Here is a 12963-nt window from a genome sequence, read left to right as displayed (position 1 = left end):
GGAGATGTCTGTGGGTTGATTAGAGGATGAGACTGATTGTGTGTGGGGGTGGAAGGGTGTGGGAGAGAGTGTGGGGGTGTGTGGGAGATGTGAGGAGGTTGTTAGTGTGGGGGGGCTATGGGGGAGTGTGGGCATGGGTGTGGGCAGGGTGTGGAGGAGGATGTGGGCAGGTTGTAAGGGACAGTGTGGTTGTGTCACTGTGGGGTTTGTGGGTATGTGTGGGTGTGTGTGGGTATGGTGCGGTGTGTATTTTCCCCCCCCAGTCACACCCCTCTACACCTCACCCATGGCACATAGCATCTGCTGTTGACAGCAACAGCAGGGGGCAGACCCTGGGGAAACCAAAGGCCAGGGATCCTAGAAAAATAGTGTGTGTCTGTGTGTGCATACATATATATAGATACATGTGTGTATGTATATGTGTGTTTGTGTGTGTATAGTGGTATTTCATTTTAATCATGGAAAATTGTGGAATTTGGGTTACTTCTTATAGCTGAAAATTGGGGATTTTTTTTCTTAAATCAGAGAAAGCCAGGATCCCTGCTCATGGTCCATGCAGGTGGATTCCCCCAGTGGAAAACAGCTCCGGTCATTTCTGGGAGCTGCACATAATTGCAGGGACTGTGGCAAAGCTGGTCAGGCTTCATTGCATAGGGTTCCCAACAGCTCATGTGCAGCTCCTTAAACATGGCCAGAGCTACATACTGCCAGGAGGGAGCCCCACATCATGGAGCCAGAGGCCTGGCTCCGCTCCCTGCTGCCACATGCAGCTCCTGGAACTTCACCCGGAAGAAGAGAGCAGGACCAAGCTGGCCTGGTTTCCTCATGTGGGGCTCTGCTATTTCTGGTGGAGTCCTGGGAGTTGCACATGGTGGCAGGTACCAGGGAAGGCTGCTGGCTCTATCATGTGGGACTGCTGCCCAATAGTGTGCAAGTACTGGAAGCTGAATATGAGCTGTAGGGAGCCCCATGCAATGGTGTTGGGCCAACCCAGGTTCCATGCTCCCACTGCTCCCCTAGGGATGGGCTCCACACTATGGGCTCTTCAATCCTGCTGGCCCCAGTCCAGTGCTTTGTGTTCCTGCCCAGCTGCAGCTTCCCCACTCCCACTGCTTTTTCCTTACCTGATGCCCAGAGAGCTGCATGACAGGAAGAGTGACAGGAGAAGGAGCTGCTAAAGGCCAAGGGAAGAACGTTTCCCTGGGTGGCCACCGCAGCAGCAACCCTGCCCAGAAGCTGTGTGCTGGCTGGGACTGGGGCCATCCTGTGCATGTGATTGGGAGTGCCCTGTGTTGTCCCAGTGGGCGTGGGTGAGGCATGACCCCATGTGCAGCGCAGGAGGGGCAGCTGGGGGCTAGCCTGAATAGAATGAATTGGTCAGCACCCACCCGTGGGCCAGATAAAATTATCTGGTAGGCTGGATCAAGCCCACAGGCTGTATTTTGCCCACCCCTGTGCTATAGTTTAGGTAGCATAGGTATAGAATAGCTGCAGGTAGGAGCTTTTAGATAGTTGAGATGCAATTAAGTGCTTATGGATATATTTTGTTTATTAATTTGGTGCGCATAATTGTTTTGTCTCTAAAGAAATTTTGACAAGTAAACGTTATAAAATAATTTATCATAATAAAACCAATTAGTTCCACTTGGTTTTAATTGTTACCATTTTTTAAAATAATTAAACTACCTAAGTGTAAAATTTGACTTAAATGGATACATTTCTGACATTTACTAAAAAGAAATCCTCAGGTAGGTCATACGCTCAGAGTATACTGAGGAAAAGAACCACAACCAAAACATGCTGTGCATGATGATTTCAGCTGTTTGAGAAGATGCAGTTCAACACCCTCCTAAATGCTAGACAGCCATTTCAAGGGCTACAGTGGTTCTCACTTTGCTCCCATGGAGCAGCTTTGGGTTTTTCTTCCAATCTCCACCTGGCCTAACCATCCTTAATATCGAGGAACCCCGGATGGAATCTGTTCACCTGAGGATATGGGGTTATGCACCCTTATGAAAATGAAAATGTGGGCCCATAACTAACTTTCAAACATTAAAATTAATACCAGGCACAGCAATAAAAATATTACAATTATTCAATAAGGACAAATATAGCTGATAAGGAAGCCACAAATTCACATCTTTGAAGATGTTATAAAATGATTTTGCTAATTATTGTAGCATTTATTCTATAGAACAGTGTTTCCCAAAATTTCCAGCTCAAGGCACACTTACGTCAATAAAAAATTTCCACGGCACATCTGTTAAGGCATTCCCCATCCTCATGCCTATTGTAGCTCATTGCCATGGCAAAATTCCGCAGCTCACCTTTTCATTTTTGACAGCACACTTTTGTGCCATGGCACACTGGTTGGGAAGCATTGCTATAGACCATTATATTATTCATAATATTAAGGCATGCTATATAACAGTATTGCTCTTTAGACATCTAGGACTTCTGTGTATTCTGTATAAACTAAAAAGAAAAAGTATAGCCATTATGTTACTAAAATCTTAAAATATTCACTATTTTCTCTAAAAAAAACCCAATGGCTTGAATTGGTTTATCTTTTGAGCCATCTACAGATGTTTTACGATGATTTATTCTATATAGCTTGCCTACATTTTGCTTTTAATATACTTTCCATCAGACAGACTCTGAGATGAATTTGTGTCAGTATTGTGTTAGCATGTAATTAGTGAATAGTATTTTAGTTACAATTTTAAATAAGTTTATTACAGATTGATTTACTTAACTATGATTCAGATGTGAGGGAACATACTACTTCATTATCTTAGAAAAGCAGTTAAAGCCTAGAAAAATACAAACTACTCCTTCATTGATTTCAGTCAGGTTTTCAATCAGGACCCAGCTGGCACCAAACACTAAGTTATATGGTTTACATTCAAATGAAATACATGAGTTCTATCTGCATAACTTCCATTATTGCTGCCATAGTTGAACCAGTGAATTATGTATTTGTATTTTCCTAGCCTCACTGAACTCAAAATATTAATGTTATAAAAAGCATGTGTTTTTACTCCTCTCAGAGGAAAAGTCTGTTGCACTATAAAGTATATAAAGGACATTTTAAAAACAATTTAGATTTTTTTTTTTAATTTGCAAAAAAAATGCAGGTCATAAAGGAACTTAAGGAGGTACCTAACTTCAAACACATGACCAATCCCATTGGTGCTGGTAGGAACTTTTATATTTTAAGTTAAACCTATGTTTTATTTCTTTGCCGAACCATGGCATAAAGCAACTTTTTTTTCTTATATGACTGATTCTGCAAAAAGTATGACTGACCAATGGGATAGCTGATACTTCCTATGCATGTTAGTATATACTTTTAATCCAGGACATTAATTTGTGTTATCCAGTGACACTGAGGTATATATTAGAATTATCACAGTGCTCAGCAGTGACCAAATTCTAATCCCTGTAAAGTAAATAGTCAACTGAGATTATAAATTGCAAAATTAGGTCAGTTAAGGCAGAGACCTGTTGAAAATGCTTTTTTATAATCATAATATGTATTAATTTTCATATTACAGCATTATGATAAAATAAAGCCAAGAAAAACAAAAAATATAAACTAATAAGTAAAATACAATAAGAAAATAAAACCAAAGCATTATAAAATAGATAATTAAACATGCATGCTATAAATTCAGTAGAGAGTAGGGTAAGGGGACAGCTTGACATTATATACAACCAACCACTGTACATATACATTTAAGGATATCAAAGCACAAACAAATCAACTTATAAACTATACGGAAGATTCATACTACACCATATTTCTTCATATTGAGCCCAGTTATATCTGTTTGCATATATAATCTTTTCCATTAATGCAATATGCATAAATTCTTCTAATTCTACATCTAATGTCCATGAATTTTTAGAGTGGAGCAAAACACAGGTCTATTAAAATTTGTAGAAAAAACAGAAATTGCTATGTTGCTCAGATCTTGGGGCAATGATTCAGTTATATGTTAATTTACAATGAGCAATTGATTTTACCAAGCTAAAAGAAGAAATCTAAGAATAGTGTCAGATAATTTTGTAGATGTGTGTCTTTATCAAGCAGTAAGTGTGCATATAAACTGGTTTCTGTATGAGAAATAAGATTGGCTGTTATTCAATAACATAAGTAATATCTGTAAAACACATTATAGCTAGTATTTTGTTGTTTCCCTTTAGTTTATGTTATAAGACTGATATGGGAATACCCTATACCTTATGCTGCCTCACAGTTTCAATTAAGAATCTTTGCTGCAAAGACTTGTGAGTTTGCCAGACTTTAATGATTTAAGATGAAATATTTTATGTGTGCTCTTAGCCTCAGGCAGTTTTTTTCTGGACTTTCAGAAAACAATAAAATAAAAACAAAAAAGTACAAGCATCATGGGTGCCTGTAAACATGTGGGGATGCTGTTCCAACATGCTGTAATTATAGCGTGTCAGAGCAGACTCGATTAATCGAGTCTGCTGGAGCATGCCAATTAGCATGTTTTGGCAGCCTCCGCACCTTGTGTACTCAGTACCCCTGACTTCAAAATGGCAGTGAGGATGCTTTTACTCAAGCTCATCAAAAGAGAAGAATGAGATTACGATAAATTGGTTCATGTTTCAAAGTTTTGTTTTGTTTTGTTTTTTAACTCTTTACTTTTATTAAATAATTTCATATCTTTAAGATCTCGGGATCAAAGGGGGATTTTTAATTCTCTTCATAAAAATCTACCCAAATGTAAATGATTTTTAAACCCCTGGAAAAAGGAAGAATGAGGATTAATGCAGCTTCTTCTACTATGCTAAAACCAGATAAGGGATCCCATCTCCTGTCTCTGACTTGGGAGAGAAGCACTGGCATGAATTCTAATCCCATTTAACAAGGTTTTATACACTTATCTTTGGAAGCAGGCCAGGATAATTTCATCTCACTTAAAATAATCCTACTAAATTTAAGATAGAGTTGGTGAGAGGTTGCACAAGATTATTTTCTAGGAAGAATAGAACCTAGGAGTCAAATTCTATATAGAGCTTCTCAGAGCAAAACCAGTGAAAAGAGTGGAGAAACTATGAATTACTTCCAGATTATGGAATGCTCTGGGGATAAGGTGCCTCAGACCTTACAACCTCAGGAGATGCTATAGCTCATGACGGCCTTTGTCAGTTGTTTATTTAAGAACACTTGGGGCTCCTGAAATGACTCCTCCTGCAACCTTCCAATGGCATCAGGGCTCTTAACTGAGGGCTATGTATTTGTACCAGTGCAGGGTAGGGCTGTGCAGATTGATATCTGCTTTCCTTCATACACTAAAGTCAACAATGTTGGGAGCCTTTACAAACTGATCAGAGAATAGCTTTATTTCCTCATGTGAGCAACCCAATCTATAATCTTGACCTGTTATGATTTTTTTCTCTATGTTCATATAATTACAATTAAAAATGTTTGAAATAACTTAATCTGGAATTCTTATTCCATTTGGATAGTTACTAATGGTTAATTTACACAGACAGATCGACTATGACTTTGAAGAAGACAGTGCCTTGAGTACAAGATCTAGATCATGCAGAAAAATATTTACTTCCTGAAATACTGCCAGAGAGAGCTAGAAAGCTCTTTTGAGGAAATCTAAAAAGTATCATGATCATGTATTATCAGGAGAAGAAAATTTGCATTGGATTCATACATCCAAACCTTCTCCTCTTATTGGGAAAAAAAAAATTCAAAGTTATCTTGACATATTTATATTCAGAAATCAAGTTGAACAAGCTTAACTAAAGAAAATATGCCAGGGGTCATCAACAAATCACTTGTAAAGTTATTAATATTTCTAAACAAAGCCAAGAAATACTGCCTGTCTGCATGCCCCCACCCCAACCTCCCTTCCTCCTCACCATCCATCACTGAAAAAGAGAAAAATAAAGCTAACAAGAAATGAAAGAAACCTGTATATGGAAAAAAATACATTTTACCCAACCTCAAGAACTGCATATCTAATATCAGAAGGGATTTTCCTCAAAATTAAAAGCCAGTCAAAGATCATTTTTACATATGAGAAAAGTATCTTAAAAAGTTAGGTAACATTTTTCCTGAATTAATTAGAGTGCTAGTACAACAAAACTGGTATAAAGGTTCTAGTTTAGGAAAGCACAAACTGAAGGAATATACAGGGATTGAATGTATAAGGAAAACATTTACATACAAGCATCACTTTCCATAAAGGAAGAGTGGAAAGAGATTTTCAATTCTTCTTCAATTCTTAAGGGCTTTACAAAATCAGATTTGTCCTGTCTGGAAGTTGTCTAAAGAGCTCCATCATGGGCATGGCACTGTATTATAATAAAATAAAAATTACTTTTTGTAAAGAATTTCAAAAATATCTGACTACATATACACAAAAGTTATGATGCTTAAGATTGAAACACTTAACTTTTAAATTCCTGGTTCTTGGAGTGCAATACTCAGATCACAGGCCTTGGTTCTCATGGGGGACTTCGGTCACCATGGGTGCCTGTAGACCTGTGCGACACCTGCTCTGAAGTAATCTATTTACGATGTGTCAAAGCAGACTTGATTAACTGAATTTGCTGGAGCATGCTAATTAGCATGATCTGGCAGCCTTGGTGTCTTGTATATTCAGTATCACCACACTTCAAAATGGTAGTGGGGGCACTTTAACTAAATCTTCTTTTACAAGCTTTAGTTAAAGTAACCCCACCACCATTTTAAAGCACCAAAGCCTTTGATATAATCTCTCACAATATTCTTGCAAGCAAGCTAAGTTGTTATGGGCTGGTTGGATTGACTTTAAGATGGATAGCAAGTTGTCTGAATCATTCGATTCAAAGAGTATGATCAATGGCTTGATGTTTATTTGGCAGCTGCTGTCAAGTGGAGAGTCCCAGAGTTTGGTCCTAGAGTTGTTTTTGTTCAGTATCTTCAGCAATGACCTGGATGATGGGGTGGGGAGTATCCTCAGCAAGTATTCAGATGACATGAGGCTGGGGGGAGTAGTAGATACACTAGAGGGTAGGGCTAGGATTCAGAGACCTAGACAAATTGGAGGACTGGAGGATTGGACCAAACAAAAGATCATGGAGTTGAATAAGAACAAATGCAAAGTCCTGCCCTTAGGACTGAATACTCCCATGCACCAGTACAGGCTGGGGACTAAGCAGCACCAGTACAAATTGTTGGCTAAGGATCTTGGGGTTACAATGGACAGTAAGATCAATATGTGCCAACAATGTGCCCTTTTTACCAGGAAGAGTAACAGCATACTGGGCTGTATTAGTAAGAGTCTTGCCAACAGATTGAAAGAAGAAATCATTCCCTTCTATTCAGTGAGGCCACTGTTAAGGCCACATCTGGAATATTATGTCCAGTTTTGCACTGCCCTCCCCCCTACTACAGAAAGGATGTGGAGAAATTAGAGAAAGTCCACTGGTGGACAACAAAAATGGCTAGGAGGCTAGGGCACATGACTTCTTAACAGAGGGTGAGGAAACTGAATGTATTTAGTCTGGAGAAGAGAATACTGAGGGGGAATTTAATAGCAGCCTTTACCTTCCTGAAGAGTGCTTCCAAAAAGGATGGATCTAGACTGTTCTCAGTGGTGACAGATGAGAGAACCAGAGCAGCGTTCTCAAGTGTCAGAAATGTATGTTTATATTAGAGATAAGGAAAAACTTTCTCACTGGGAAGATAGCAAAGCACTGGAACAGGTGACCCAGGATGCATCAACATGTGGGATTAATGAATGTTAGGCTTACTGGGTACATCTACATGCAATGCTTTACTCGAGATTAGAGCTACTTATTGCACAATAAGCATCACTGTCTACATGTGCAGATGCTTATTGCACAATAATTTGCATTTCTCGTGAGTAAATATGCTACCTGCAATGCAAGGAGAATATTTGCTCAAGATTACTTACTGCTCAGTAGTGCACATGTAAATGTCTTACTAGGAGCAAAGCTGCTTCTGGTCAGCCAGGCAGTGGCAGGCAGGAGATTGCTCCCTGCCCCTGGGAGCTGTCTGGTGTTGGGGTGGGCTCCACTACCAGAGCACCCCAGTTGAAGGCTATATCCTCCTGTCCCAGCAGCAGGGAGCTCCATTACCTGATCCGGGAGTGTGGGGCTGGATGTCACAGGCCAGCTTGGCACTGTGAATGTATCAATTTAGTTGCAGGCTGACTGAGTGCTGCAACTGTATCAGTCACTGGGCTGTTTGGTTTGGGATCGAGGAGGTAAAGTTGGGTGGGAGGCAATAACAAGTTTCACTCATAACAGTAAAAATAAATTTTACTTATAGCAACAAAAGATATAGTTTGCACATATGATAGTTAGTAAAAAGATTAAGCTAATAAACAGACAATATAACAATGAAAGTTAAAAATTAGTACTAATAATAAAATCAGACAGACAAATTAACAAAGTGTTCCCACTTGGTTAACAACTTATCGATAGTCCCTCAGTGTCAGGTACACATCAAGTTGATTCAGCAAAGTCAGGTGTCCCGATCCATTCTGTTGGAGGTAATACTGGGGAAAGTCACTCAGTCAGGATTTGGTCCTTGCTCACACTGGGAGTAAGACCCAGTGCATGGGACAGCAAGGACCATTCTGCTCTGTCCTTCCTGCTGGTCACTTAACGTGCGTGTTCTTTTATATCCTGTTCTATGCTAATCTGTTGGCTTTAGAGCCACTCACAATCTTACCCTGTAGCTGTTACCCTATGGGGTTAAAAGGTGTGAGAAATTATTATAATAGGTTACTGCCCAAGCTTGGGTTCACACAACAGGCAAATCACACCACATCACTTTAGAGTTTGAGATTAGCATATTTCCCCCCCAAAACCATCCTACTTACAATTTTTTTAAAGATATGTTTATTATATCTTGTGGTTGAGTTTGTTAACCTTACTGACTCTAAGCAAAAATGTATTAAATCAGCTAAGTCTGCAGTTTATTCTTTAGTTCTGCTTTTTAAAACTTATGCTTGTCTCATGACCAATACAAATAGTTATATATATTCTTACGATTATACTCCAGACAGACAGGAAACATTTACAGGAAACAGTTTAATTAACTGTATTTCAGCCAATATTTATCTGCCTCTATCAGATACTATCAAAAAGCAGATTTCTTTTTGGCATAAGTTGCTCATTAACCCTTTTGGTTCTGGCCATCACAGCTGGAAGATCCTTATCTCCCAACTCCAGCCCCACAGTTGCGGGGCCAAGGCTGAGAAAGAATAATTTCTTAGCACCAGACTCACAACCATGGTCCTGCATCTGTGAGAGAAATCTCCTAGAGCTGGCCCCCTGAGGAGCTGGAACTGGGAGATAAGGATCTCCCAATGACTACGGCACTTGGGCTGAGAGTTAAGGATCTCCTAACCCCAGCCCCACAATTGCAGAGTGTGGGCTGAGATTTCCCTCTTCCTGGGATGGGGGGCCATTGTCCTTGCCCACTTTCTTATGGTGGAGGCCACCCCAGGAGCAGGCAGCACACAGGGGTAGGAAGCAATGCCCCAGCCCCCATGATGAGACAGCTGTCTCCTGACCCTGTGGCCCCTGCTAGCCCCTGGGCTAGCACTCAGGGAGAACCTAGAAGTCCCTCTGGCTACTGCAGGGGCCTGGTGCAGAGCTGCAGGGAGCAGGAACAGTTTGCTGCTGGGAGTAGCAAATGTGCCCCTACATCCCTGCATGCATAGATGCACACTCAGGAGAGTTTACTCTAAAGTACCTTAAAGTAAACTGCTCCAGGATTATTTGCATGTTTAGTCACACCCACTTAGTCCATCTATACATGCAAATGATCCGGGAGCAGTTTAATCTTGAGTAAACTATTCAAGAGTAAACTCTTCCAGCCATGGGTCTACACATGCAGGGAAGCAGGAGCAGTTTTCTGCTCTTTGCAGCAAACTGCTCCCACTCCCTGAGGCCCTGCACTGGGCCCCTACAGCGGGCAGGGACACCTAGAGGCTCTGGCTACAGCTGCCTGCAAGTGGCAACCATCTTTAAAAGGCAGCCCTGCTCCTTGGCCAACCACTTTTCTGGATGACAGCAGTGTACACAGTATGGGGGCAGCATGCAGCAGTTCTCTCACTGCTGCCTCTGCCTCCTCATACCATAGCTGTTTCAGACCCTGCCCCTGACAGCAATGTCCACTGCCCTGGGCTCCTGATGGCTACAGTGTTGGCCCTACTGACCTACTGTGGTGACAGCTGTCTGGCTCAGGGCTGTCTGGGCCCTGCCAGTTCCCTCATGTAAAGCAGCTGCATGGGCAGCCTCATCACCAGGGATCCTGTTTTTTTCTGATTTTAAAAAATCCCTAATTTTCAGTTTAAAAAAAGGAACCCTAAATCCACATTTATCCATGATTTAAATGAAAACCACAATATACATCCCTATAAATTAGTGGTATTTCATTTAAATCACAGAAAAATGTGGATTTGAGGTTACTTTATTAACTAAAAGTTGGGGAATTTTTTTAAATCAGAGAAAACCAGGATCCCTGCTTGTCCCATCATCCCAGGTACCTCTCCACAGTACAGTTGCTGTCCTGACTCTGTCCTGCTGGCTAGACCCTGGCAGGGACACTAACAATGCATACTCTGATGCCACTACCAGGCTTCTTGACGGCACGTTGTTGTGACCACTTAGGATGCTAAGCAGTGGCTGAAGGCATTCTGAATGACACTGATGACCTTCCAGGAGCTCCTGGAATATCTCTGGCTGCATGGTGAGTGGCAGAACACCACCCTGCAGCTGCCCCTCCCCTTGGGCACCCAGCTGACCCTCACCCTGCTCAAGCTGGCCGTGCCCACCAGCAGCCACTATGTTGGCCACTACTTTAGTGGGGGCAAGGCCACTGCTGGGAAGGCCATCCCAGAGATTTGCAGTGTCCTCCAGGACCTGCTGAGACACATGGTGCTACATGTACATGACCCCCTGGTGTAGGGGGTGGTTAATGACCTGGGCTTCCCCTAGTGTATTGCGACCCTGGACGGGACCCACATCCCCATCACCTGCCCACCGCATGGAGGCCACACTTACTACAGCCTGTGGGGTTTCCACTCTATCATACTCTAGGTCATTGTCAACCACTGTGGTGCCTTCATAAATGTGAGTGCCAGCTGGGTAGGCAGTGTCTATGACAACCATGTGTTCTCGACCTCCACCAAGACAGCCCTAGTGAAGAGCAGATGCTTTACACCAAGGATGCCAAACCTGCAGCTGGGCAAGGTGTGGTACCACTTCTCCTCATCAGGGACTCTGCTACCCACTCCTGCCCTGGCTCATGCAGCCCTACACCAGCCAGCTGGACCCCTGCCCTGAAGGCAGAATTCAGGGACAGATGTCTAGCACCCTGGCCTCTGGCTGCTTCCCCACCAGTGTACATGCCATGGCTAGCTCTGTGGGTGGGGGCTCACCAAGGGACAATGGTGGTCTTCGCTGTCTTGGCACACCCATCTCCCCTTCCTGCAGCCAGATTTCAGGGCCAGCAGACCCATATATGGTGCTGGCCCTGCTGCAGGCACCTCGTGCTCCACAGCTTCCTGGATCTGGTGAAACCAGTGGGGCTGGGTCTCCTGACCAGTGGAGGTGTACTGGACCTCTGCCCAGGCCCAGAGCTACTCCCTGCCTTCTCCTGAAGTTCAGCCCATCTCCTGTGCTGTTGCTAAGCCCATGATGCCTGGGCTAGAGGGGTGTGGGGCTCCCAGACAACTTGGATGCAGAGCTACTGGCACCACTTACCTCCCTTCAGGTGGTCTCTGGGGAAGTGCCCCAGGGCCAGCCCTCCCACCATGGTAGTGTTGCACCCTGAGCATGGCCCTACTGTGAGTGTCCCAAGCACAGACAGAGGAGCTGTTTGCATGGACCAAGGGGTGTCTGACCCATTACTCCCTGCTACTGCTGATGGCTATCATGCCTTGGGTACACCTGTGCAACAATACCCCTGGCATGGGACCTGTGCTTTGACAGTGCAGAGGGCAAGTTTGCACTGCCCCACAACCTCTACCACTGTCTGGAGGGCGACCTGTGGCTGTGCTACATGCCCCTGCCCAGCTTAAGAGGACATTGCTGCTGGCATCAATGCATTCCTCAACATGTAAGAGGCTCATGCCCACCCAGCCTTGTCAATATAGTTTTGCACCGTCTCCCATCTCCCTGGGTGCTTTGGGGGTGGAACCTGGGAGGCAGAGGAACATGGGTGGGCCAGGTGGGGATGGAAGACCAGGGCTGGGGCCAGGACAGGAATTAGGGCAGGCGCCAGGTTGGGGAGGGCTCTCCACTCCACCATAGGGCTTACCAAGTGGTCAGGGATGGTGTATCTAGTGGCTCAGGTCAGCCCATGCTGGCAGTGAGGGTGTGAAGCTCCCAGTGGTGTCCTGGGTCACAGGGCCACCGAGTCCAGCTGCACGGGCAGAGGCCCCCTCTGGGGAGCAGCTGGAGCTGCTGGCAGCTAGTGCTGCCATAGCCAGCCTGGCCTTGTGGGGCTGAGGCTATGGAGTTGGTGTTTCAGACACCAGCCTGGGCTCCCAGAGCTGCTGGATGCTACAGTGGGGAGTGCAGTGGGATGTACTGCTGGTGTCATGAGTGGCCCTCCACCAGTGATGTATAACCATGGGTGCCAAGCTGTAGTGGAGGCATAGGCAGGACATCCATGTTCAAATACATAGAATGGCTGTGGTCAAGGTCCCAGGGACCAAGGATGTAATCCAGTTGCCACATAAAGGGCATGGACTTGTGGGCAGTCCCTCAATGAGGGTACCCATTCTGCCCACAAGGTCTTGACTTTTATATAGCACTGGTGTGCTGACCAGTCGTGTGTGTTCCCTCAAATGGCCTGACAGCGCCTCGTAAATGTGGGCATTGGAGAACCTGCCCTTCATGATCCAGCTGAGGACCTCAGCATTGCTCCACAGTGCAATCAGGTCT

Source organism: Crocodylus siamensis, chromosome 1, assembly GCF_052110815.1.
Source record: "Crocodylus siamensis isolate JL-2025a chromosome 1, ASM5211081v1, whole genome shotgun sequence".
Taxonomy (NCBI): Eukaryota; Metazoa; Chordata; order Crocodylia; family Crocodylidae; genus Crocodylus; species Crocodylus siamensis.
This window is presented reverse-complemented; position numbering follows the sequence as displayed.